Genomic DNA, 26,664 nt, shown 5'->3' on the forward strand with positions numbered 1-26,664 from the left:
CCAACTAGTCCTAGGTTTTTGGCCCAACCGGAACCAAACCAGCGCAGCGAGATTCTCTGGAGTCTCATTGTCAAAAGTCATTTAAAAAAAACGGAAATTTGGGTTCCTGGACCCTAAAGGCAGCCAAAACGTTGGAAGGGGGAGTAGCCCCTTTTACTAAATTGGCTAAAACTCGTGAACGGAATGAGGTATTTTCACCAAACTCAGCACGCCTATGTAAGAGCTCATTCTGTGGCCAAGTGAAAAAGGACGTGGGGACCGGCCACTTGGTGGCGCTATAATGGTTAAAAAGGGGTCAAAATGATGTATTTCTATGGAAAATCCCATTAAAGGCCTGAAAGCGGCCCTCTTCCTGCCTGATTGGCATACAGCTTTACGAAATCACGCGTGCGCATGCGTCACGTGACCCTAAAGAGGCTTGCAGACTTTTATGGCCGCCGGGGCGCTTTAACTGTTAAATTGGTGAAAACAAATGCCCTATTATTATCCTATGCAAATTGACATTTAAATGACTAAAAATTGCCTGCTCTGCGCAGAACTTCACCAAATCGGCTGGGCATGTGCGCCGCATTATTGTAAAGACGCGTGCAAACTTTGGCGGAGATCGGGCCCTCCAACTGTTAAACTGGTGAAAAACAAATGCCCTATATTATCCTATGCAAAATGACATTTAAATGACTAAAAATTGCCTGCTTTGCGCAGAACTTCACCAAATCGGCTGAGCATGTGCGCCGCATTATTGTAAAGACGCGTGCAAACTTTGGCGGAGATCGGGCCATCAGTAGAGGCATACCAGTTTAAAAGGTAAAAAAATTAATAAATAAAAACACCCCATTTTCATGATAAATGAGCTGAAAATGCAAAAATTGACCTTTGACCTCTGCGATGCACATGTCACCAGGCTTGATAAAGTTTTAGCAACCAGCAGCTCAAAACTCAAGTGCTCAAACCCTATGGTCTATTTTTTATATGCCTTTTTATACCCTTTTTATTGCCTTTTTATTAGGGGCCAAGCACCGAAGGTGCGGAGGCACCTATTGAAACCGTTGTCGCACTTTCTTCTTCCGCCATGGAGGTCTATGGCAGCCCATAGAACCGTTTGCGGGAAAGTTGTAACGATTTGACATTCTGATAGAGGGCAGTCCCAACATTAAATACACCAATTTTGGTGTCTCCAACTCAATCCCTCTAGCGCCACCACCTGTCCAAAGTTGCACTCATGTTTATGCTAATAACTTTTGAACCTTAAGGGCTAGAAACAAAATTCTTGTTTCCTCAGATTTCTGAGCTCCTGCCAATCCGAAAGCACCCTATGACGTCATTTCCGACATTATATGTTTCCCGCCATTTTGAATTTCCCCAAAATCCTACTTTTGCGAACTCGTCCTAGACTGTTCGTCTGATTTGCACGAAAATTGAACCAGATCATCTGCAGCCAGTGTCGACAAAAAGTTATGGAATTCAAGTTGATTCGTCAAATCTTTTCCCGTTAAACGCGCAAACAAATTTTACGTAGCGCTTGCAAAAACAGACGTATGGCTGTATCTCCGCAACGCTTTATCGTATTCAGACCAAACTTGGTACATGTTGGCACAAGCATGTCTTGAGGCAACCTGCTGCGTTTCGGCGCAGCGCCACCTACTGGCCCGGAGATAGGAAAAATGGATATTTTTGCTTTTTTTTGCTGAACCGTTTGCCCAAAAATCACAAAAGTGGTCTCGTCAGATTCGAGACGTCATGCCGAGTCAACTGATGTCCAATTTTACCATGTCGGCCATTTTGGCTGTCGGCCATCTTGAATTATGTGCCAAAATGCTGTATTTTATGAACGCATGAACGGATTGTTACGGAACTCGGCATGGGTCATCACCACGATGCCCTGAAGTACCCTGAGAAGTTTCGAAACAGCGCCACCTAGTTGAGATTTTTTTTAAAAAGTGCTTATAACTTTGGGTGTGGTTGACTTATTTTCACGCGACTCATCTCCTTAGACTCCTGAATCGTTGCAGAGTCCAACGATACCACACTTGCCAGGTTTCGGCGTATGGTTTGTGCACCGTTGTAATTTAGCGCTTTAAGAAAATTAGCCGATATCTTCGAAACCACTGGTCCGATCGAGACGAAACCAGCGTCAGAAGTTCGGAAACATAGGTCGCTAGGCACAGTCGTGAGGCCAAATCTCAAAATTTTGATAGTAAGGGGTAGTAAAATCCAATCAAAGTCAAGCGTCAGGCTGAAACCCTATTGGAACTGTTCATTTCCCCATGATGCATCATTTTCCAGCTAAAACTGCTCGGGCAGACCAAACCGTAAGTCGTAGAGACTTGAAACTTTCAGGGCTGGTAGTACTCACAACCACTGCAGACGTCACCGAAGCCCGCCCCGATCGGCCTGACGGGGGCGCTACAGCGATCAAAAGTGCGAAACGGCGACCAAAAGTACGAAACGGCTCATAACTCCTCAACCGTAAGGCTTAGCCTCGAGTGTCTTATATTGCTGGAATCCTTGGCTCGAGACGGACAAAATGCATGCCCCGGATTGGCTCGGAATAGTGGGAAAAAATTCGGGTATTTCGGGTTTTTTGCAAAACCTACTTTTGCCAACTAGTCCTAGGTTTTTGGCCCAACCGGAACCAAACCAGCGCAGCGAGATTCTCTGGAGTCTCATTGTCAAAAGTCATTTAAAAAAAACGGAAATTTGGGTTCCTGGACCCTAAAGGCAGCCAAAACGTTGGAAGGGGGAGTAGCCCCTTTTACTAAATTGGCTAAAACTCGTGAACGGAATGAGGTATTTTCACCAAACTCAGCACGCCTATGTAAGAGCTCATTCTGTGGCCAAGTGAAAAAGGACGTGGGGACCGGCCACTTGGTGGCGCTATAATGGTTAAAAAGGGGTCAAAATGATGTATTTCTATGGAAAATCCCATTAAAGGCCTGAAAGCGGCCCTCTTCCTGCCTGATTGGCATACAGCTTTACGAAATCACGCGTGCGCATGCGTCACGTGACCCTAAAGAGGCTTGCAGACTTTTATGGCCGCCGGGGCGCTTTAACTGTTAAATTGGTGAAAACAAATGCCCTATTATTATCCTATGCAAATTGACATTTAAATGACTAAAAATTGCCTGCTCTGCGCAGAACTTCACCAAATCGGCTGGGCATGTGCGCCGCATTATTGTAAAGACGCGTGCAAACTTTGGCGGAGATCGGGCCCTCCAACTGTTAAACTGGTGAAAAACAAATGCCCTATATTATCCTATGCAAAATGACATTTAAATGACTAAAAATTGCCTGCTTTGCGCAGAACTTCACCAAATCGGCTGAGCATGTGCGCCGCATTATTGTAAAGACGCGTGCAAACTTTGGCGGAGATCGGGCCATCAGTAGAGGCATACCAGTTTAAAAGGTAAAAAAATTAATAAATAAAAACACCCCATTTTCATGATAAATGAGCTGAAAATGCAAAAATTGACCTTTGACCTCTGCGATGCACATGTCACCAGGCTTGATAAAGTTTTAGCAACCAGCAGCTCAAAACTCAAGTGCTCAAACCCTATGGTCTATTTTTTATATGCCTTTTTATACCCTTTTTATTGCCTTTTTATTAGGGGCCAAGCACCGAAGGTGCGGAGGCACCTATTGAAACCGTTGTCGCACTTTCTTCTTCCGCCATGGAGGTCTATGGCAGCCCATAGAACCGTTTGCGGGAAAGTTGTAACGATTTGACATTCTGATAGAGGGCAGTCCCAACATTAAATACACCAATTTTGGTGTCTCCAACTCAATCCCTCTAGCGCCACCACCTGTCCAAAGTTGCACTCATGTTTATGCTAATAACTTTTGAACCTTAAGGGCTAGAAACAAAATTCTTGTTTCCTCAGATTTCTGAGCTCCTGCCAATCCGAAAGCACCCTATGACGTCATTTCCGACATTATATGTTTCCCGCCATTTTGAATTTCCCCAAAATCCTACTTTTGCGAACTCGTCCTAGACTGTTCGTCTGATTTGCACGAAAATTGAACCAGATCATCTGCAGCCAGTGTCGACAAAAAGTTATGGAATTCAAGTTGATTCGTCAAATCTTTTCCGTTAAACGCGCAAACAAATTTTACGTAGCGCTTGCAAAAACAGACGTATGGCTGTATCTCCGCAACGCTTTATCGTATTCAGACCAAACTTGGTACATGTTGGCACAAGCATGTCTTGAGGCAACCTGCTGCGTTTCGGCGCAGCGCCACCTACTGGCCCGGAGATAGGAAAAATGGATATTTTTGCTTTTTTTTGCTGAACCGTTTGCCCAAAAATCACAAAAGTGGTCTCGTCAGATTCGAGACGTCATGCCGAGTCAACTGATGTCCAATTTTACCATGTCGGCCATTTTGGCTGTCGGCCATCTTGAATTATGTGCCAAAATGCTGTATTTTATGAACGCATGAACGGATTGTTACGGAACTCGGCATGGGTCATCACCACGATGCCCTGAAGTACCCTGAGAAGTTTCGAAACAGCGCCACCTAGTTGAGATTTTTTTTAAAAAGTGCTTATAACTTTGGGTGTGGTTGACTTATTTTCACGCGACTCATCTCCTTAGACTCCTGAATCGTTGCAGAGTCCAACGATACCACACTTGCCAGGTTTCGGCGTATGGTTTGTGCACCGTTGTAATTTAGCGCTTTAAGAAAATTAGCCGATATCTTCGAAACCACTGGTCCGATCGAGACGAAACCAGCGTCAGAAGTTCGGAAACATAGGTCGCTAGGCACAGTCGTGAGGCCAAATCTCAAAATTTTGATAGTAAGGGGTAGTAAAATCCAATCAAAGTCAAGCGTCAGGCTGAAACCCTATTGGAACTGTTCATTTCCCCATGATGCATCATTTTCCAGCTAAAACTGCTCGGGCAGACCAAACCGTAAGTCGTAGAGACTTGAAACTTTCAGGGCTGGTAGTACTCACAACCACTGCAGACGTCACCGAAGCCCGCCCCGATCGGCCTGACGGGGGCGCTACAGCGATCAAAAGTGCGAAACGGCGACCAAAAGTACGAAACGGCTCATAACTCCTCAACCGTAAGGCTTAGCCTCGAGTGTCTTATATTGCTGGAATCCTTGGCTTGAGACGGACAAAATGCATATCTCGGATTTGCCCGCCCTTCAGGCGCCAATTTCGAGATATTTTAGGTTTTTTGTAAAACCTACTTTTGCAAATTACTCCCAGCTTATTTGACTGATCGGAACCAAACCACTGCAGAAATGTTTTCTGGAGAGAGACTATCAATAATTATCAAAAAAAAAAAAAACATTTTGATTTATGGTTGCTAAGGGGACCCAAAATGTTTGATGTGACCGGGACCTTATTTAATAAAATGGCTTTAATTTGTGAACAGAACGAGATATTTCCACCAAATTAAGGTCACGTGTGAGTGAGGTCAGTCTGAGATCACATGAAAAAAATCGCAACGATTGATCACTTGGTGGCGCTATAACAGGGGAAAAACTCATGAAACTGGCAATATACGCACCCAAACATTAGTCAGATGAAAATGGGCATTCATTGTCTTTATCCTTGGTGCCATGATAGTCTATGAGGACAATGGCGTATCACAAACAAAGCATACTTCATTGGTGCAATGCCCTGAAGGAGCCTGAGAATTTTCAAGCCAGTGTTTTTCACAGTATTCACCTCATTAGACTCCTGAATCCTTGCCGAGTCCAATAATACCAAACATTCCTGGTTTCACCTTATGGTTTGTAAAAAGGTGTACTTTAGCACCTAAAAAACCTTTGCGAATGTAGGAAACAGTTAGTCCAATTAAAACAAAACCACAATAGGAAATTCTGAATACTTACATAGGTCAATAGCTAAACAATAATGACCAAAACAAAGCCAAAATTTTGGAAGAAAAAAAAAATCCAATCAATGCAGCCCATGCTCTCAAATATATTTTGCTATAACTTTAAAAGAAAATTAGATATTTACAACAAATTTGACATATATTTATGGACCCCTTTGAGGACACCTAAAAAAGCTATGATATTATATTTTTCCTTAGTTAATTTACCCATGAATGCTCTATCCCATCTATGATCTAAGTTTATTTGTTTATTTGGATCCCCATTAGCCAATACCTAGGCAGTGACTACTCTTCCTGAGGTCCCAAAAAGTAAAAAATACAAAACTACATTGAAGCTGCAAGAGGAATAAAAGGGTCCTCGCAACTGTGCCACCACTACCTTGTGGTTGTAGGAACACAGAGCACGGTGGGCAATATGCATTTAAGTATATAAAAATAGGAGGACTATATCAATCATTTGTATTTGCCACACTTCCTGCTACTGGGCTGTACTCTGATCAGAGGGTGGACCTGTGCCAGGACATGACCAATGCATCCCTGAAATGTCTGAAGAGAGTGTGTCAATTAAACTCTGCCCTGTAAATGCAGACTCGAAAAGACATCCTTATAAACCTGTCTCCGGCACAACAACTCCAATCTATCAAATGATCTTACGAATATCTATTGATCTAATATGACTTCTGAACTGTAATGTTGCCAGTTTAAAAGGTAAAAAATAATCATACACTGTTATACGCAAAATAATAATCATACACTGTTTGTTCGTCGGCCAGAGGAGAACTGGCACCCCGACTTAGCCTGGTTTCTCCCAAGATTTTTTTATCTCCATCCTGGCCCTGAAGGAATTTTGGTTCCTTGCCACCGTTGCCTTTGGCTTGGCTTGCTCAGTTGGGGACACCTAAATTTCAACTATATTACTGATCTGCCCGCATTGACACTACATGATAATTGAAATTAGCTGGATGACATCACCATTTTCAACAGAGCAGTTGTACAAAATCTGTTGCATTATTTTCCTGTTAAAACTGTGAAGCTGCTTTGAAACTGGACTTGTTAAAAGTGCTATATAAATAAAGGTGACTTGACCAGCTAGTGGCACTATGAATAACTAAAATTTTGCCGAAACATCAGACTTTGTCAGGATACCACGGACATGTTCAACAAAACTCAAGATCTTTGAAATTTAACATCATTAAGTCTATTAACTATTAGACTGACCAAATATGATGTTGTTTTGGTTCAATCTTAATTAGTAGTTAATCACAATTTACTCTTGCCCACAGGTGACAATATAACTGACTAAATATTGACATGTAGACCACCATCAGTGCTCGGGCCCTAATTAAATCCACAACAATAAAATGAAACATACAAATCCCATTAAATGTCCCTTCCTTTTAAAACTCATTTTACTTCTTAAAATATGTAATATCTAATAGTAGTTCATTGTATATTTTCATTCCGATCGAGACGAAACCAGCGCCGGAAGTTCGGAAACATAGGTCGATAGCTATACACTAATTCCCAAATGTCAAAATATTGATAGTAAGGGGTAGTAAAATCCAATCAAAGTCAGGTGTCAGTCATTTTTTACGTGTTTTTTTCATACAACTGTTTATAACTCCAAAACAAAATGAGATATTTTCACCAAACTCGACACACATATGTATGGGCTCACTCTGAGGACATATAAAAAATGGTGGGATTCTGCCTCTTGGTGGCGCTATAATAGAACAAAACATGAAATTCCCATTGACTTCAATGCAGTATTAGGGTATAAAATGCATATGCTATACTTTACGAATGCATTAGTGTATAATTACAAAACTCAGTATGTGTCTTCCGCTCTATGTCCTGAAGGTACTCAAAAAGTTTTCGGGCAACGCCACCTTGTGTAAAAGTTGTAATAAAGTGTACAAAAATGCTAATAACTTTTGATTAAATTAGCCTATTGCAATGAGACTGGTTATAAATCATTCTATGGCTCCTGCCGAGAATATAGATACCAATTTTTCCCATATTTGGCAAACCTCTCTCCCCTCTATCTTGTTATTGGTTAAAAACCTACTTTTTCAAACTCGTCCTAGACCGTTTGTCCAATTTTCACCAAATTTAAATCGTATTGTCTTCAGACCATGTGAACAAATAATTATGGATTTTGTGTTGATAGACAAAACAGTTGTCATATACCACAGCAACGCAGTTGAGCTCTGATGCAAAAATGACTCTTGAGGCTGTATCTCTGCAATGCTTTGACATATTGACACCAAACTTTGCATGTGTCATTGTCTCCTCAATCTGACTACACCACATCAGTTTAGTAACAGTGCCACCTATTGGTCGAAAATGATAAACCATTAAATCATTATTATTGACTGTATTTAAAATTGTACTGCTTTTTTGCCTAAAATCAACTTAATAATTCTTTAATGGCGCATTGTTGCAGTTGGTTTGACACTTCCAGTCATGCTGGCATGTCTTGTCTTCTTCTTTGCGCTTGGCCCCGACAATTGCTGCTTGCAGCTATATTTATTATTCTGCTTCTTCTTCTTCTTCCGCCATAGGAGTCTCTGGCAGCCCATAGAACCGTATGGTAAAAAGTTGTGAAATTTGGCACACTCATAGAGGCCAGTCTGAGCTGTCACTATAGCAAATTTGGTGCCTCTAACTCAATCCCTCTAGCGCCACCACCTGTCCAAAGTTTCACTCATATTTATGCTTATAACTTTTGACCCCTAAGGGCTAGAAACAAAATTCTTTTTTCATCGGATTCCTTGGCTCAAGCCGATTCGATTTCACCCTATGATGTCATTTTCCGGTATGCAAATTTTCCCGCCATTTTGAATTTTCTGAAAAACCTACTTTTTCGAACTCCTCCTAGGCCGTTGCTCCGATTTTCACGAAAATTGAAACAGATCATCTTCAGAGCATGTTGACAAAAAGTTATGGAATTCAAGTTGATTCGTCCAATCGTTTTCAATAAACGCACAAACAAATTTTACGTGGAGGTTGCAAAAACACACTAAAGGCTATATCTCCGCAACGCTTTATCGTATTCAAACCAACCTTGGTACATGTCATCACAAGCATGACTTGAAGCAACATGCAGCGTTTCGGCGCAGCGCCACCTACCTGTCCGGAGATACGAAAAATGCCTATTTTGGCTTATAACTTCTGAACCGTTTATCCAAAAATCATAAAATTGGTCTCATTAGATTCAGGGCGTCATGCCGAGTCGACTGATATCCAATTTTACCATGTCGGCCATTTTGGATGTCGGCCATTTTGAATTATGTGCAAAAATGCTGTATTTTATGAACGCATGAACAGATTGTTATGAAACTTGGTATGGGTCATCACCACGATGCCCTGAAGTAGCCTGAGAAGTTTCGAAACAGCGCCACCTAGTGGAGAATTTTTTTTTTCAAACGCTTATAACTTTGGGTGTGGTTGACATATTTTGATGGGAGTGTGTTTTTTGGTCTCCTGAATCCTTGCCGACTCCAACGATACCAGACTTGCCAGGTTTCGGCATATGGTTTGCGCAGAGTTGTAATTTAGTGCTTAAAAAACATTTGCTGATATCTTCGAAACCGCTAGTCCGATCGAGACGAAACCAGCCTCAGAAGTTCGGAAACATAGGTCGATAGCTATACGCTAATGCCCAAATCTCAAAATATTGATAGTAAGGGGTAGTAAAATCCAATCAAAGTCAGGTGTCAGTCCTTTTTTACGTGTTTTTTCATATAAATGTCTATAACTCCAAAACAAAATGAGATATTTTCACCAAACTTGACACACATATGTATGGGCTCACTATGAGGACACATAAAAAAATTGGTGGGATTGTGCCTCTTGGTGGCGCTATAATAAAACAAAACATGAAATTCCCATTGACTTCAATGCAGTATTATGGTTTAAAATGCTAATGCTATAATTTAAGAATGCATTAGCGTATCGTTACAAAACTCGGTATGTGTCTTCCGCTCCATGTCCTGAAGATACTCAAAAAGTTTCGGGGTAGCGCCACCTTGTGGTCAAAAGTTGTAATAAAATGTACAGAAATGCGAATAACTTTTGATTAAATTAACCCATTGTAATGAAACTGGTCATAATACAGTCAATGGCTCATGCCGAGAACATGGATACCAATTGTGCCATATTTTGCAAACCTATCTGTCCTCCGTCTTGTTATTTGTTAAAAACCTACTTTTTCAAACTCATCCTAGACCGTTTGTCCGATTTTCACCAAAATTGATCCGTATCGTCTTCAGACCATGCTGACAAATAGTTATGGATTTCGGATTGATAGACAAAACAGTTTTCATATACCACTGCAACAGAGTTGAGCCATGATGCAAAAATTACTCTTGAGGCTGTATCTCTGCAATGCTTTGACATATTGACACCAAACTTTGCATGTGTCATTGTCATCTTAATCTGACTAAACCACATCAGTTTCGTAACAGTGACACCTATTGGTCGAAAGTGATAAACCATTAAACCATTATTATTGACTGTATTTAAAATTTGACTGCTATTTTGCCTAAAATCAACTTAATAGGTCCTTAATGGCTCATTGTTGCAGTTGGCTTGAGACTTCCAGCCATGCTGGCATGTCTTGTCTTCTTCTTTGCGCTTGGCCCCGATAATGGCTGCTTGCAGCTATATTTATTATTCTGCTTCTTCTTCTTCTTCTTCTTCTTCCGCCATAGGAGTCTCTGGCAGCCCATAGAACCGTATGGTAAAAAGTTGTGAAATTTGGCACACTCATAGAGGCCAGTCTGAGCTGTCACTATAGCAAATTTGGTGCCTCTAACTCAATCCCTCTAGCGCCACCACCTGTCCAAAGTTTCACTCATATTTATGCTTATAACTTTTGACCCCTAAGGGCTAGAAACAAAATTCTTTTTTCATCGGATTCCTTGGCTCAAGCCGATTCGATTTCACCCTATGATGTCATTTTCCGGTATGCAAATTTTCCCGCCATTTTGAATTTTCTGAAAAACCTACTTTTTCGAACTCCTCCTAGGCCGTTGCTCCGATTTTCACGAAAATTGAAACAGATCATCTTCAGAGCATGTTGACAAAAAGTTATGGAATTCAAGTTGATTCGTCCAATCGTTTTCAATAAACGCACAAACAAATTTTACGTGGAGGTTGCAAAAACACACTAAAGGCTATATCTCCGCAACGCTTTATCGTATTCAAACCAACCTTGGTACATGTCATCACAAGCATGACTTGAAGCAACATGCAGCGTTTCGGCGCAGCGCCACCTACCTGTCCGGAGATACGAAAAATGCCTATTTTGGCTTATAACTTCTGAACCGTTTATCCAAAAATCATAAAATTGGTCTCATTAGATTCAGGGCGTCATGCCGAGTCGACTGATATCCAATTTTACCATGTCGGCCATTTTGGATGTCGGCCATTTTGAATTATGTGCAAAAATGCTGTATTTTATGAACGCATGAACAGATTGTTATGAAACTTGGTATGGGTCATCACCACGATGCCCTGAAGTAGCCTGAGAAGTTTCGAAACAGCGCCACCTAGTGGAGAATTTTTTTTTTCAAACGCTTATAACTTTGGGTGTGGTTGACATATTTTGATGGGAGTGTGTTTTTTGGTCTCCTGAATCCTTGCCGACTCCAACGATACCAGACTTGCCAGGTTTCGGCATATGGTTTGCGCAGAGTTGTAATTTAGTGCTTAAAAAACATTTGCTGATATCTTCGAAACCGCTAGTCCGATCGAGACGAAACCAGCCTCAGAAGTTCGGAAACATAGGTCGATAGCTATACGCTAATGCCCAAATCTCAAAATATTGATAGTAAGGGGTAGTAAAATCCAATCAAAGTCAGGTGTCAGTCATTTTTTACGTGTTTTTTCATATAAATGTCTATAACTCCAAAACAAAATGAAATATTTTCACCAAACTTGACACACATATGTATGGGCTCACTACGAGGACACATAAAAAAATTGGTGGGATTGTGCCTCTTGGTGGCGCTATAATAAAACAAAACATGAAATTCCCATTGACTTCAATGCAGTATTACGGTTTAAAATGCTAATGCTATAATTTAAGAATGCACTAGTGTATCATTACAAAACTCGGTATGTGTCTTCCGCTCTATGTCCCGAAGATATTCAAAAAGTTTCGGGGCAGCGCCACCTTGTGGTCAAAAGTTGTAATAAAATGTACAAAAATGCTAATAACTTTTGATTAAATTAGCCTATTGTAATGAGACTGGTCATAATACATTCATTGGCTCATGCCGAGAAGATAGATACCAATTTTGCCATATTTTGCAAACATATCTGTGCTCCATCTTGTTATTTGTTAAAAATCTACTTTTTCAAACTCATCCTAGACCGTTTGTCCGATTTTCACCAAAATTGATCCGTATCGTCTTCAGACCATGCTGACAAATACTTATGGGTTTCGGATTGATAGACAAAACAGTTTTCATATACCACTGCAACAGAGTTGAGCCATGATGCAAAAATTACTCTTGAGGCTGTATCTCTGCAATGCTTTGACATATTGACACCAAACTTTGCATGTGTCATTGTCATCTCAATCTGACTAAACCACATCAGTTTCGTAACAGTGACACCTATTGGTCGAAAGTGATAAACCATTAAACCATTATTATTGACTGTATTTAAAATTTGACTGCTATTTTGCCTAAAATCAACTTAATAGGTCCTTAATGGCTCATTGTTGCAGTTGGCTTGAGACTTCCAGCCATGCTGGCATGTCTTGTCTTCTTCTTTGCGCTTGGCCCCGATAATGGCTGCTTGTTCTGCTTCTTCTTCTTCTTCTTCTTCCGCCATAGGAGTCTCTGGCAGCCCATAGAACCGTATGGTAAAAAGTTGTGAAATTTGGCACACTCATAGAGGCCAGTCTGAGCTGTCACTATAGCAAATTTGGTGCCTCTAACTCAATCCCTCTAGCGCCACCACCTGTCCAAAGTTTCACTCATATTTATGCTTATAACTTTTGACCCCTAAGGGCTAGAAACAAAATTCTTTTTTCATCGGATTCCTTGGCTCAAGCCGATTCGATTTCACCCTATGATGTCATTTTCCGGTATGCAAATTTTCCCGCCATTTTGAATTTTCTGAAAAACCTACTTTTTCGAACTCCTCCTAGGCCGTTGCTCCGATTTTCACGAAAATTCAAACAGATCATCTTCAGAGCATGTTGACAAAAAGTTATGGAATTCAAGTTGATTCGTCCAATCGTTTTCAATAAACGCACAAACAAATTTTACGTGGAGGTTGCAAAAACACACTAAAGGCTATATCTCCGCAACGCTTTATCGTATTCAAACCAACCTTGGTACATGTCATCACAAGCATGACTTGAAGCAACATGCAGCGTTTCGGCGCAGCGCCACCTACCTGTCCGGAGATACGAAAAATGCCTATTTTGGCTTATAACTTCTGAACCGTTTATCCAAAAATCATAAAATTGGTCTCATTAGATTCAGGGCGTCATGCCGAGTCGACTGATATCCAATTTTACCATGTCGGCCATTTTGGATGTCGGCCATTTTGAATTATGTGCAAAAATGCTGTATTTTATGAACGCATGAACAGATTGTTATGAAACTTGGTATGGGTCATCACCACGATGCCCTGAAGTAGCCTGAGAAGTTTCGAAACAGCGCCACCTAGTGGAGAATTTTTTTTTTCAAACGCTTATAACTTTGGGTGTGGTTGACATATTTTGATGGGAGTGTGTTTTTTGGTCTCCTGAATCCTTGCCGACTCCAACGATACCAGACTTGCCAGGTTTCGGCATATGGTTTGCGCAGAGTTGTAATTTAGTGCTTAAAAAACATTTGCTGATATCTTCGAAACCGCTAGTCCGATCGAGACGAAACCAGCCTCAGAAGTTCGAAAACATAGGTCGATAGCTATACGCTAATGCCCAAATCTCAAAATATTGATAGTAAGGGGTAGTAAAATCCAATCAAAGTCAGGTGTCAGTCATTTTTTACGTGTTTTTTCATATAAATGTCTATAACTCCAAAACAAAATGAAATATTTTCACCAAACTTGACACACATATGTATGGGCTCACTACGAGGACACATAAAAAAATTGGTGGGATTGTGCCTCTTGGTGGCGCTATAATAAAACAAAACATGAAATTCCCATTGACTTCAATGCAGTATTACGGTTTAAAATGCTAATGCTATAATTTAAGAATGCACTAGTGTATCGTTACAAAACTCGGTATGTGTCTTCCGCTCTATGTCCCGAAGATATTCAAAAAGTTTCGGGGCAGCGCCACCTTGTGGTCAAAAGTTGTAATAAAATGTACAAAAATGCTAATAACTTTTGATTAAATTAGCCTATTGTAATGAGACTGGTCATAATACATTCATTGGCTCATGCCGAGAAGATAGATACCAATTTTGCCATATTTTGCAAACATATCTGTGCTCCATCTTGTTATTTGTTAAAAATCTACTTTTTCAAACTCATCCTAGACCGTTTGTCCGATTTTCACCAAAATTGATCCGTATCGTCTTCAGACCATGCTGACAAATACTTATGGATTTCGGATTGATAGACAAAACAGTTTTCATATACCACTGCAACAGAGTTGAGCCATGATGCAAAAATTACTCTTGAGGCTGTATCTCTGCAATGCTTTGACATATTGACACCAAACTTTGCATGTGTCATTGTCATCTCAATCTGACTAAACCACATCAGTTTCGTAACAGTGACACCTATTGGTCGAAAGTGATAAACCATTAAACCATTATTATTGACTGTATTTAAAATTTGACTGCTATTTTGCCTAAAATCAACTTAATAGGTCCTTAATGGCTCATTGTTGCAGTTGGCTTGAGACTTCCAGCCATGCTGGCATGTCTTGTCTTCTTCTTTGCGCTTGGCCCCGATAATGGCTGCTTGTTAGGGGCCAAGCACCGAAGGTGCGGAGGCACCTATTGAAATTGTTAGTGTTCCTATTATTAGGGGCCAAGCACCGAAGGTGCGGAGGCACCTATTGAAATTGTTAGTGTTCCTATTATTATTCTGCTTCTTCTTCTTCTTTTTCCGCCATAGGAGTCTCTGGCAGCCCATAGAACCGTATGGTAAAAAGTTGTGAAATTTGGCACACTCATAGAGGCCAGTCTGAGCTGTCACTATAGCAAATTTGGTGCCTCTAACTCAATCCCTCTAGCGCCACCACCTGTCCAAAGTTTCACTCATATTTATGCTTATAACTTTTGACCCCTAAGGGCTAGAAACAAAATTCTTTTTTCATCGGATTCCTTGGCTCAAGCCGATTCGATTTCACCCTATGATGTCATTTTCCGGTATGCAAATTTTCCCGCCATTTTGAATTTTCTGAAAAACCTACTTTTTCGAACTCCTCCTAGGCCGTTGCTCCGATTTTCACGAAAATTGAAACAGATCATCTTCAGAGCATGTTGACAAAAAGTTATGGAATTCAAGTTGATTCGTCCAATCGTTTTCAATAAACGCACAAACAAATTTTACGTGGAGGTTGCAAAAACACACTAAAGGCTATATCTCCGCAACGCTTTATCGTATTCAAACCAACCTTGGTACATGTCATCACAAGCATGACTTGAAGCAACATGCAGCGTTTCGGCGCAGCGCCACCTACCTGTCCGGAGATACGAAAAATGCCTATTTTGGCTTATAACTTCTGAACCGTTTATCCAAAAATCATAAAATTGGTCTCATTAGATTCAGGGCGTCATGCCGAGTCGACTGATATCCAATTTTACCATGTCGGCCATTTTGGATGTCGGCCATTTTGAATTATGTGCAAAAATGCTGTATTTTATGAACGCATGAACAGATTGTTATGAAACTTGGTATGGGTCATCACCACGATGCCCTGAAGTAGCCTGAGAAGTTTCGAAACAGCGCCACCTAGTGGAGAATTTTTTTTTTCAAACGCTTATAACTTTGGGTGTGGTTGACATATTTTGATGGGAGTGTGTTTTTTGGTCTCCTGAATCCTTGCCGACTCCAACGATACCAGACTTGCCAGGTTTCGGCATATGGTTTGCGCAGAGTTGTAATTTAGTGCTTAAAAAACATTTGCTGATATCTTCGAAACCGCTAGTCCGATCGAGACGAAACCAGCCTCAGAAGTTCGGAAACATAGGTCGATAGCTATACGCTAATGCCCAAATCTCAAAATATTGATAGTAAGGGGTAGTAAAATCCAATCAAAGTCAGGTGTCAGTCCTTTTTTACGTGTTTTTTCATATAAATGTCTATAACTCCAAAACAAAATGAGATATTTTCACCAAACTTGACACACATATGTATGGGCTCACTACGAGGACACATAAAAAAATTGGTGGGATTGTGCCTCTTGGTGGCGCTATAATAAAACAAAACATGAAATTCCCATTGACTTCAATGCAGTATTACGGTTTAAAATGCTAATGCTATAATTTAAGAATGCACTAGTGTATCATTACAAAACTCGGTATGTGTCTTCCGCTCTATGTCCCGAAGATATTCAAAAAGTTTCGGGGCAGCGCCACCTTGTGCTCAAAAGTTGTAATAAAATGTACAAAAATGCTAATAACTTTTGATTAAATTAGCCTATTGTAATGAGACTGGTCATAATACATTCATTGGCTCATGCCGAGAAGATAGATACCAATTTTGCCATATTTTGCAAACATATCTGTGCTCCATCTTGTTATTTGTTAAAAATCTACTTTTTCAAACTCATCCTAGACCGTTTGTCCGATTTTCACCAAAATTGATCCGTATCGTCTTCAGACCATGCTGACAAATAGTTATGGATTTCGGATTGATAGACAAAACAGTTTTCATATACCACTGCAACAGAGTTGAGCCATGATGCAAAAATTACTCTTGAGGCTGTATCTCTGCAATGCTTTGACATATTGACACCAAACTTTGCATGTGTCATTGTCATCTCAATCTGACTAAACCACATCAGTTTCGTAACAGTGACACCTATTGGTCGAAAGTGATAAACCATTAAACCATTATTATTGACTGTATTTAAAATTTGACTGCTATTTTGCCTAAAATCAACTTAATAGGTCCTTAATGGCTCATTGTTGCAGTTGGCTTGAGACTTCCAGCCATGCTGGCATGTCTTGTCTTCTTCTTTGCGCTTGGCCCCGATAATGGCTGCTTGCAGCTATATTTCTGCTTCTTCTTCTTCTTCTTCTTCTTCTTTTTCTTCTTCCGCCATAGGAGTCTCTGGCAGCCCATAGAACCGTATGGTAAAAAGTTGTGAAATTTGGCACACTCATAGAGGCCAGTCTGAGCTGTCACTATAGCAAATTTGGTGCCTCTAACTCAATCCCTCTAGCGCCACCACCTGTCCAAAGTTTCACTCATATTTATGCTTATAACTTTTGACCCCTAAGGGCTAGAAACAAAATTCTTTTTTCATCGGATTCCTTGGCTCAAGCCGATTCGATTTCACCCTATGATGTCATTTTCCGGTATGCAAATTTTCCCGCCATTTTGAATTTTCTGAAAAACCTACTTTTTCGAACTCCTCCTAGGCCGTTGCTCCGATTTTCACGAAAATTGAAACAGATCATCTTCAGAGCATGTTGACAAAAAGTTATGGAATTCAAGTTGATTCGTCCAATCGTTTTCAATAAACGCACAAACAAATTTTACGTGGAGGTTGCAAAAACACACTAAAGGCTATATCTCCGCAACGCTTTATCGTATTCAAACCAACCTTGGTACATGTCATCACAAGCATGACTTGAAGCAACATGCAGCGTTTCGGCGCAGCGCCACCTACCTGTCCGGAGATACGAAAAATGCCTATTTTGGCTTATAACTTCTGAACCGTTTATCCAAAAATCATAAAATTGGTCTCATTAGATTCAGGGCGTCATGCCGAGTCGACTGATATCCAATTTTACCATGTCGGCCATTTTGGATGTCGGCCATTTTGAATTATGTGCAAAAATGCTGTATTTTATGAACGCATGAACAGATTGTTATGAAACTTGGTATGGGTCATCACCACGATGCCCTGAAGTAGCCTGAGAAGTTTCGAAACAGCGCCACCTAGTGGAGAATTTTTTTTTTCAAACGCTTATAACTTTGGGTGTGGTTGACATATTTTGATGGGAGTGTGTTTTTTGGTCTCCTGAATCCTTGCCGACTCCAACGATACCAGACTTGCCAGGTTTCGGCATATGGTTTGCGCAGAGTTGTAATTTAGCGCTTAAAAAACATTTGCTGATATCTTCGAAACCGCTAGTCCGATCGAGACGAAACCAGCCTCAGAAGTTCGGAAACATAGGTCGATAGCTATACGCTAATGCCCAAATCTCAAAATATTGATAGTAAGGGGTAGTAAAATCCAATCAAAGTCAGGTGTCAGTCATTTTTTACGTGTTTTTTCATATAAATGTCTATAACTCCAAAACAAAATGAAATATTTTCACCAAACTTGACACACATATGTATGGGCTCACTACGAGGACACATAAAAAAATTGGTGGGATTGTGCCTCTTGGTGGCGCTATAATAAAACAAAACATGAAATTCCCATTGACTTCAATGCAGTATTACGGTTTAAAATGCTAATGCTATAATTTAAGAATGCACTAGTGTATCATTACAAAACTCGGTATGTGTCTTCCGCTCTATGTCCCGAACATATTCAAAAAGTTTCGGGGCAGCGCCACCTTGTGGTCAAAAGTTGTAATAAAATGTACAAAAATGCTAATAACTTTTGATTAAATTAGCCTATTGTAATGAGACTGGTCATAATACATTCATTGGCTCATGCCGAGAAGATAGATACCAATTTTGCCATATTTTGCAAACATATCTGTGCTCCATCTTGTTATTTGTTAAAAATCTACTTTTTCAAACTCATCCTAGACCGTTTGTCCGATTTTCACCAAAATTGATCCGTATCGTCTTCAGACCATGCTGACAAATAGTTATGGATTTCGGATTGATAGACAAAACAGTTTTCATATACCACTGCAACAGAGTTGAGCCATGATGCAAAAATTACTCTTGAGGCTGTATCTCTGCAATGCTTTGACATATTGACACCAAACTTTGCATGTGTCATTGTCATCTCAATCTGACTAAACCACATCAGTTTCGTAACAGTGACACCTATTGGTCGAAAGTGATAAACCATTAAACCATTATTATTGACTGTATTTAAAATTTGACTGCTATTTTGCCTAAAATCAACTTAATAGGTCCTTAATGGCTCATTGTTGCAGTTGGCTTGAGACTTCCAGCCATGCTGGCATGTCTTGTCTTCTTCTTTGCGCTTGGCCCCGATAATGGCTGCTTGCAGCTATATTTATTATTCTGCTTCTTCTTCTTCTTCCGCCATAGGAGTCTCTGGCAGCCCATAGAACCGTATGGTAAAAAGTTGTGAAATTTGGCACACTCATAGAGGCCAGTCTGAGCTGTCACTATAGCAAATTTGGTGCCTCTAACTCAATCCCTCTAGCGCCACCACCTGTCCAAAGTTTCACTCATATTTATGCTTATAACTTTTGACCCCTAAGGGCTAGAAACAAAATTCTTTTTTCATCGGATTCCTTGGCTCAAGCCGATTCGATTTCACCCTATGATGTCATTTTCCGGTATGCAAATTTTCCCGCCATTTTGAATTTTCTGAAAAACCTACTTTTTCGAACTCCTCCTAGGCCGTTGCTCCGATTTTCACGAAAATTGAAACAGATCATCTTCAGAGCATGTTGACAAAAAGTTATGGAATTCAAGTTGATTCGTCCAATCGTTTTCAATAAACGCACAAACAAATTTTACGTGGAGGTTGCAAAAACACACTAAAGGCTATATCTCCGCAACGCTTTATCGTATTCAAACCAACCTTGGTACATGTCATCACAAGCATGACTTGAAGCAACATGCAGCGTTTCGGCGCAGCGCCACCTACCTGTCCGGAGATACGAAAAATGCCTATTTTGGCTTATAACTTCTGAACCGTTTATCCAAAAATCATAAAATTGGTCTCATTAGATTCAGGGCGTCATGCCGAGTCGACTGATATCCAATTTTACCATGTCGGCCATTTTGGATGTCGGCCATTTTGAATTATGTGCAAAAATGCTGTATTTTATGAACGCATGAACAGATTGTTATGAAACTTGGTATGGGTCATCACCACGATGCCCTGAAGTAGCCTGAGAAGTTTCGAAACAGCGCCACCTAGTGGAGAAATTTTTTTTTCAAACGCTTATAACTTTGGGTGTGGTTGACATATTTTGATGGGAGTGTGTTTTTTGGTCTCCTGAATCCTTGCCGACTCCAACGATACCAGACTTGCCAGGTTTCGGCATATGGTTTGCGCAGAGTTGTAATTTAGTGCTTAAAAAACATTTGCTGATATCTTCGAAACCGCTAGTCCGATCGAGACGAAACCAGCCTCAGAAGTTCGGAAACATAGGTCGATAGCTATACGCTAATGCCCAAATCTCAAAATATTGATAGTAAGGGGTAGTAAAATCCAATCAAAGTCAGGTGTCAGTCATTTTTTACGTGTTTTTTCATATAAATGTCTATAACTCCAAAACAAAATGAAATATTTTCACCAAACTTGACACACATATGTATGGGCTCACTACGAGGACACATAAAAAAATTGGTGGGATTGTGCCTCTTGGTGGCGCTATAATAAAACAAAACATGAAATTCCCATTGACTTCAATGCAGTATTACGGTTTAAAATGCTAATGCTATAATTTAAGAATGCACTAGTGTATCGTTACAAAACTCGGTATGTGTCTTCCGCTCTATGTCCCGAAGATATTCAAAAAGTTTCGGGGCAGCGCCACCTTGTGGTCAAAAGTTGTAATAAAATGTACAAAAATGCTAATAACTTTTGATTAAATTAGCCTATTGTAATGAGACTGGTCATAATACATTCATTGGCTCATGCCGAGAAGATAGATACCAATTTTGCCATATTTTGCAAACATATCTGTGCTCCATCTTGTTATTTGTTAAAAATCTACTTTTTCAAACTCATCCTAGACCGTTTGTCCGATTTTCACCAAAATTGATCCGTATCGTCTTCAGACCATGCTGACAAATACTTATGGATTTCGGATTGATAGACAAAACAGTTTTCATATACCACTGCAACAGAGTTGAGCCATGATGCAAAAATTACTCTTGAGGCTGTATCTCTGCAATGCTTTGACATATTGACACCAAACTTTGCATGTGTCATTGTCATCTCAATCTGACTAAACCACATCAGTTTCGTAACAGTGACACCTATTGGTCGAAAGTGATAAACCATTAAACCATTATTATTGACTGTATTTAAAATTTGACTGCTATTTTGCCTAAAATCAACTTAATAGGTCCTTAATGGCTCATTGTTGCAGTTGGCTTGAGACTTCCAGCCATGCTGGCATGTCTTGTCTTCTTCTTTGCGCTTGGCCCCGATAATGGCTGCTTGTTAGGGGCCAAGCACCGAAGGTGCGGAGGCACCTATTGAAATTGTTAGTGTTCCTATTATTAGGGGCCAAGCACCGAAGGTGCGGAGGCACCTATTGAAATCGTTAGTGTTCCTATTATTATTATTCTGCTTCTGCTTCTTCTTCCGCCATAGGAGTCTCTGGCAGCCCATAGAACCGTATGGTAAAAAGTTGTGAAATTTGGCACACTCATAGAGGCCAGTCTGAGCTGTCACTATAGCAAATTTGGTGCCTCTAACTCAATCCCTCTAGCGCCACCACCTGTCCAAAGTTTCACTCATATTTATGCTTATAACTTTTGACCCCTAAGGGCTAGAAACAAAATTCTTTTTTCATCGGATTCCTTGGCTCAAGCCGATTCGATTTCACCCTATGATGTCATTTTCCGGTATGCAAATTTTCCCGCCATTTTGAATTTTCTGAAAAACCTACTTTTTCGAACTCCTCCTAGGCCGTTGCTCCGATTTTCACGAAAATTGAAACAGATCATCTTCAGAGCATGTTGACAAAAAGTTATGGAATTCAAGTTGATTCGTCCAATCGTTTTCAATAAACGCACAAACAAATTTTACGTGGAGGTTGCAAAAACACACTAAAGGCTATATCTCCGCAACGCTTTATCGTATTCAAACCAACCTTGGTACATGTCATCACAAGCATGACTTGAAGCAACATGCAGCGTTTCGGCGCAGCGCCACCTACCTGTCCGGAGATACGAAAAATGCCTATTTTGGCTTATAACTTCTGAACCATTTATCCAAAAATCATAAAATTGGTCTCATTAGATTCAGGGCGTCATGCCGAGTCGACTGATATCCAATTTTACCATGTCGGCCATTTTGGATGTCGGCCATTTTGAATTATGTGCAAAAATGCTGTATTTTATGAACGCATGAACAGATTGTTATGAAACTTGGTATGGGTCATCACCACGATGCCCTGAAGTAGCCTGAGAAGTTTCGAAACAGCGCCACCTAGTGGAGAATTTTTTTTTTCAAACGCTTATAACTTTGGGTGTGGTTGACATATTTTGATGGGAGTGTGTTTTTTGGTCTCCTGAATCCTTGCCGACTCCAACGATACCAGACTTGCCAGGTTTCGGCATATGGTTTGCGCAGAGTTGTAATTTAGTGCTTAAAAAACATTTGCTGATATCTTCGAAACCGCTAGTCCGATCGAGACGAAACCAGCCTCAGAAGTTCGGAAACATAGGTCGATAGCTATACGCTAATGCCCAAATCTCAAAATATTGATAGTAAGGGGTAGTAAAATCCAATCAAAGTCAGGTGTCAGTCCTTTTTTACGTGTTTTTTCATATAAATGTCTATAACTCCAAAACAAAATGAGATATTTTCACCAAACTTGACACACATATGTATGGGCTCACTATGAGGACACATAAAAAAATTGGTGGGATTGTGCCTCTTGGTGGCGCTATAATAAAACAAAACATGAAATTCCCATTGACTTCAATGCAGTATTATGGTTTAAAATGCTAATGCTATAATTTAAGAATGCATTAGCGTATCGTTACAAAACTCGGTATGTGTCTTCCGCTCCATGTCCTGAAGATACTCAAAAAGTTTCGGGGTAGCGCCACCTTGTGGTCAAAAGTTGTAATAAAATGTACAGAAATGCGAATAACTTTTGATTAAATTAACCCATTGTAATGAAACTGGTCATAATACAGTCAATGGCTCATGCCGAGAACATGGATACCAATTGTGCCATATTTTGCAAACCTATCTGTCCTCCGTCTTGTTATTTGTTAAAAACCTACTTTTTCAAACTCATCCTAGACCGTTTGTCCGATTTTCACCAAAATTGATCCGTATCGTCTTCAGACCATGCTGACAAATAGTTATGGATTTCGGATTGATAGACAAAACAGTTTTCATATACCACTGCAACAGAGTTGAGCCATGATGCAAAAATTACTCTTGAGGCTGTATCTCTGCAATGCTTTGACATATTGACACCAAACTTTGCATGTGTCATTGTCATCTCAATCTGACTAAACCACATCAGTTTCGTAACAGTGACACCTATTGGTCGAAAGTGATAAACCATTAAACCATTATTATTGACTGTATTTAAAATTTGACTGCTATTTTGCCTAAAATCAACTTAATAGGTCCTTAATGGCTCATTGTTGCAGTTGGCTTGAGACTTCCAGCCATGCTGGCATGTCTTGTCTTCTTCTTTGCGCTTGGCCCCGATAATGGCTGCTTGCAGCTATATTTAGGGGCCAAGCACCGAAGGTGCGGAGGCACCTATTGAAATCGTTAGTGTTCCTATTATTAGGGGCCAAGCACCGAAGGTGCGGAGGCACCTATTGAAATCGTTAGTGTTCCTATTATTATTCTGCTTCTTCTTCTTCTTCTTCTTCCGCCATAGGAGTCTCTGGCAGCCCATAGAACCGTATGGTAAAAAGTTGTGAAATTTGGCACACTCATAGAGGCCAGTCTGAGCTGTCACTATAGCAAATTTGGTGCCTCTAACTCAATCCCTCTAGCGCCACCACCTGTCCAAAGTTTCACTCATATTTATGCTTATAACTTTTGACCCCTAAGGGCTAGAAACAAAATTCTTTTTTCATCGGATTCCTTGGCTCAAGCCGATTCGATTTCACCCTATGATGTCATTTTCCGGTATGCAAATTTTCCCGCCATTTTGAATTTTCTGAAAAACCTACTTTTTCGAACTCCTCCTAGGCCGTTGCTCCGATTTTCACGAAAATTGAAACAGATCATCTTCAGAGCATGTTGACAAAAAGTTATGGAATTCAAGTTGATTCGTCCAATCGTTTTCAATAAACGCACAAACAAATTTTACGTGGAGGTTGCAAAAACACACTAAAGGCTATATCTCCGCAACGCTTTATCGTATTCAAACCAACCTTGGTACATGTCATCACAAGCATGACTTGAAGCAACATGCAGCGTTTCGGCGCAGCGCCACCTACCTGTCCGGAGATACGAAAAATGCCTATTTTGGCTTATAACTTCTGAACCGTTTATCCAAAAATCATAAAATTGGTCTCATTAGATTCAGGGCGTCATGCCGAGTCGACTGATATCCAATTTTACCATGTCGGCCATTTTGGATGTCGGCCATTTTGAATTATGTGCAAAAATGCTGTATTTTATGAACGCATGAACAGATTGTTATGAAACTTGGTATGGGTCATCACCACGATGCCCTGAAGTAGCCTGACAAGTTTCGAAACAGCGCCACCTAGTGGAGAATTTTTTTTTTCAAACGCTTATAACTTTGGGTGTGGTTGACATATTTTGATGGGAGTGTGTTTTTTGGTCTCCTGAATCCTTGCCGACTCCAACGATACCAGACTTGCCAGGTTTCGGCATATGGTTTGCGCAGAGTTGTAATTTAGTGCTTAAAAAACATTTGCTGATATCTTCGAAACCGCTAGTCCGATCGAGACGAAACCAGCCTCAGAAGTTCGGAAACATAGGTCGATAGCTATACGCTAATGCCCAAATCTCAAAATATTGATAGTAAGGGGTAGTAAAATCCAATCAAAGTCAGGTGTCAGTCATTTTTTACGTGTTTTTTCATATAAATGTCTATAACTCCAAAACAAAATGAAATATTTTCACCAAACTTGACACACATATGTATGGGCTCACTACGAGGACACATAAAAAAATTGGTGGGATTGTGCCTCTTGGTGGCGCTATAATAAAACAAAACATGAAATTCCCATTGACTTCAATGCAGTATTACGGTTTAAAATGCTAATGCTATGATTTAAGAATGCACTAGTGTATCATTACAAAACTCGGTATGTGTCTTCCGCTCTATGTCCCGAACATATTCAAAAAGTTTCGGGGCAGCGCCACCTTGTGGTCAAAAGTTGTAATAAAATGTACAAAAATGCTAATAACTTTTGATTAAATTAGCCTATTGTAATGAGACTGGTCATAATACATTCATTGGCTCATGCCGAGAAGATAGATACCAATTTTGCCATATTTTGCAAACATATCTGTGCTCCATCTTGTTATTTGTTAAAAATCTACTTTTTCAAACTCATCCTAGACCGTTTGTCCGATTTTCACCAAAATTGATCCGTATCGTCTTCAGACCATGCTGACAAATAGTTATGGATTTCGGATTGATAGACAAAACAGTTTTCATATACCACTGCAACAGAGTTGAGCCATGATGCAAAAATTACTCTTGAGGCTGTATCTCTGCAATGCTTTGACATATTGACACCAAACTTTGCATGTGTCATTGTCATCTCAATCTGACTAAACCACATCAGTTTCGTAACAGTGACACCTATTGGTCGAAAGTGATAAACCATTAAACCATTATTATTGACTGTATTTAAAATTTGACTGCTATTTTGCCTAAAATCAACTTAATAGGTCCTTAATGGCTCATTGTTGCAGTTGGCTTGAGACTTCCAGCCATGCTGGCATGTCTTGTCTTCTTCTTTGCGCTTGGCCCCGATAATGGCTGCTTGTTATTATTCTTCTTCTTTTTCCGCCATAGGAGTCTCTGGCAGCCCATAGAACCGTATGGTAAAAAGTTGTGAAATTTGGCACACTCATAGAGGCCAGTCTGAGCTGTCACTATAGCAAATTTGGTGCCTCTAACTCAATCCCTCTAGCGCCACCACCTGTCCAAAGTTTCACTCATATTTATGCTTATAACTTTTGACCCCTAAGGGCTAGAAACAAAATTCTTTTTTCATCGGATTCCTTGGCTCAAGCCGATTCGATTTCACCCTATGATGTCATTTTCCGGTATGCAAATTTTCCCGCCATTTTGAATTTTCTGAAAAACCTACTTTTTCGAACTCCTCCTAGGCCGTTGCTCCGATTTTCACGAAAATTGAAACAGATCATCTTCAGAGCATGTTGACAAAAAGTTATGGAATTCAAGTTGATTCGTCCAATCGTTTTCAATAAACGCACAAACAAATTTTACGTGGAGGTTGCAAAAACACACTAAAGGCTATATCTCCGCAACGCTTTATCGTATTCAAACCAACCTTGGTACATGTCATCACAAGCATGACTTGAAGCAACATGCAGCGTTTCGGCGCAGCGCCACCTACCTGTCCGGAGATACGAAAAATGCCTATTTTGGCTTATAACTTCTGAACCGTTTATCCAAAAATCATAAAATTGGTCTCATTAGATTCAGGGCGTCATGCCGAGTCGACTGATATCCAATTTTACCATGTCGGCCATTTTGGATGTCGGCCATTTTGAATTATGTGCAAAAATGCTGTATTTTATGAACGCATGAACAGATTGTTATGA

The sequence above is a fragment of the Pseudorasbora parva genome, unplaced genomic scaffold (assembly GCF_024679245.1).
Source record: "Pseudorasbora parva isolate DD20220531a unplaced genomic scaffold, ASM2467924v1 scaffold_31, whole genome shotgun sequence".
Taxonomy (NCBI): domain Eukaryota; kingdom Metazoa; phylum Chordata; class Actinopteri; order Cypriniformes; family Gobionidae; genus Pseudorasbora; species Pseudorasbora parva.